Source organism: Fukomys damarensis, unplaced genomic scaffold (assembly GCF_012274545.1).
Source record: "Fukomys damarensis isolate Sample0158 unplaced genomic scaffold, DMR_v1.0_HiC HiC_scaffold_35, whole genome shotgun sequence".
In the NCBI taxonomy this organism is placed as follows: domain Eukaryota; kingdom Metazoa; phylum Chordata; class Mammalia; order Rodentia; family Bathyergidae; genus Fukomys; species Fukomys damarensis.
Window position 1 is genome coordinate 6493179 of NW_022900947.1, and position 2688 is coordinate 6495866.

At 45.6% G+C, this 2688-nt stretch overlaps 1 long non-coding RNA gene across 2 annotated transcripts in view; it reads left to right on the forward strand.

Annotated features, from left to right (window-relative positions):
• The first annotated feature begins 535 nt into the window (after window positions 1-535).
• Window positions 536-2688, forward strand: part of LOC104874658 — a 29339-nt gene continuing 27186 nt past the window's right edge. For both annotated transcript variants that reach the window (XR_004515328.1, XR_004515327.1), the window contains exon 1: window positions 536-715. This is a non-coding gene — a long non-coding RNA (uncharacterized LOC104874658). The remainder of the gene's footprint in view (window positions 716-2688) is intronic.

Below are 2688 nucleotides of genomic sequence, written 5' to 3' on the forward strand. Positions count from 1 at the left end.
TAAGTAGAAAAATGTATGAAAGCCATTTCTTGTTTTCCAGTGAGATATAGCTTGCGCAGAGCTAAGGATTGATGCCGCAGGGTGACAATGGTGACAGGAAGTTCTGGGCCCTCACCCCTTCCCACATCACCCATCACATTGTCTTGGACCAGTGCAGAGTGCTCTGTTCGGCAGTTTTCAGCCTCCCTCCTTGATTGTGCACATTTCTTTGAGCTGTGTTCTCTTCCCCTGTAAATAAGGCCTGACCTATAAAACGCAAGAGGGAATGGGAGCATACAAATTTGCATACTATAATTAAATTGCTGTATCATGAGCTTTCTTTTTTTGGCTGTGTAGGAATGGAAACAAAGGTGAGCCTCTGATTCAGGGTTTGCAGTGTTATCCCTAGGAAGTGAAATGGATAACATAGTCCGGGAAGGCTTGTGTGCCTCACTGCCTTGATGCAACCCGGGTTACATCCCTGAAGGGTGAAGCACCTGGCCTCACGGTTCTTCTTGGACTGGCCTTTGCCTCAGGTAAGTGGGGCCTCTTCTGTTGGGTCCTTTCCATACAGGTGTGCAGAGAAAGCTAGGAGCCTGGCTCAGGGGTGACTGGCTGCTTCTTATCCATGGAATCCGTCATCACATCTGGAACTCTGCAGAATGTGGCAGACCGAGCGCTGAGCTGGAAACTCATGACTCACAGACTTTCTGAGGACTTCTCTGCCTTCACCTGGGTGATCACCTTAACTGCTTACATCCCCGTTATCAGAGTAGGAAATCGATAAAAAGATTCCGCACAACTTATGCATGGCTCACCCCATTTAACACTGTAGCATTTAGGGTCAGATGAGAAAAGGCTGGCTGAGTTTTTGTTTGTTTGTTTTGTTTTTTTCCATTCTTTCTGTAGGAGTGAAGGAGTTCTCAGCTCTGTTCCCCACCTTTACATTCATGTTAATTTATTTTTCCTGCAGTGCTAGGAATCAAACCCAAGGCTTGATGCCCGCTGAGCAAGGGATCTCTAACCTCAAAGATTCCACAATGGAGCTTGAGTCCTGACGTTTTCTTTGTAAAAATTTTTCCTTTTGTAAAAAAATATTTCAGTTGAGTTACATGAAGTCCACAGGTGGTAATAAGGTGGGTAAAGGTCATTTAGCCTGTAACTTACACCCTTAATAAATCAGATTTTAAGCTTTAAACTATATCTTTATAGGATTTGACTGTGCTGCTGTTTGAATCACATATAGAAGGAGCCAAACTGCTTTGCACATATTGAGGTTGAGGGAGAATAAATAGACACATTTTATGAAGTGCTTTTATTTCTTTAAGGTCAATAAAGTAATAACAAAGTCAGATTGTTCAATTGGACATGAAAAGAAAATAAAAATACAAGGAGACAATGACAGTTAAAGTTAGAGCGACCGATTGAAAGTCTGCTTTAGTCACCTTGAAGTGAAAATATTAAAGAAACTTATTCCCCTTAAAACTGAACTAGACATGGAATTGCAAACATCACGACTTCGAGCCAGCTCTGCCCCTAGTGTGGTCTAGTAATGGTGTCTTTCCCCCCCAGCACTTGTGGACGTATAGCATCCACATCTCATTGTTCTGTACTAAGGAGCTCTTGACATGAAGATAATTAAGGTTCCTTGGAGACCATACGATCCAGCCCTGGGGCAGGAAAAAATTGGAAATGTTTGTGAGCTGGAGTGGCAGGCAAAAGGCAAACAAGGAGAAGACAGGTGGAGACACAGCAGGCGCGGACGACCTGGACAGAGCATGAGCGGGTCGGTGCATCACGAGGCCGGCTGGCTTCAGAAGGAAGGGCTGGCACTGGGGTCCATCTCTCGTCTTCTGAAAACCAAGCCTCTGAATGGTTCAACCAACTGTATTGAGATACAAACTTATATAATGACTTCAATTGAAAATTGAGGCTAAAAGCTCCTGAGTAGTTTGTAATGGCACCATACCTAGGGTTAAAACCATTACTTAGCTTTTCATAGTCCTGGAGGCAGAGCGGTCCAAGATCTAAGGGCAGGCAGAGTGGGATCTTTCAGGGGCTAAAAGGGAGAATGTGTTCTAGCTCAATGGCAAACATCTTCCTGCCCCCTCCCCTGCTCTCTCCCCTCCCCCCGTCTCCTCCCCTTCTTCTCTCCCTCCCCTCCCCTCTCCTTCCTTTCTCTTTGAGCCACATCCCCAGACCTTTTATATGTTGAGACAGGGTCTCCCCCCTAAGTTGCTTAGTTGCCTTGGCTTGGCTTCAACTTGTGATCCTCCTGCCTTAGCAACTCAGAGTGCTGGGTTTGTAAGTGTGGTCCATCAGGTCTGACTGGATGTAGTAAATTTGATTTTTTGTTCGTACACAGCTCCCTCAGAACTTAAACTCCTAGCAATACTCTGGGGTGAGCAAGGAGTGAGGTCTTGGCGGCCCCCAGCCCAGACAGGCTGCGTGGTCCTTCGCATTGGGCCCTTCTCCTTCTCAGTTCTCAGGGCTCCTACTGACAAATCCCCAAGTAAAACAAGGAGGCTGACTTTCACTCAAATATATTCTACTTAATTCACTCTTCTGCAAGAGTAAGATCCTGGTGGTGTAGGAATTGTGACTGCTTCACGGGAGGTGGGATAGGGGGTGATGTTTAGCCACCAAGCTGACTCATATCAAAGCCCTCCCTAGAAATGCACACTGACGTTTACGCTTGTATGTATATAT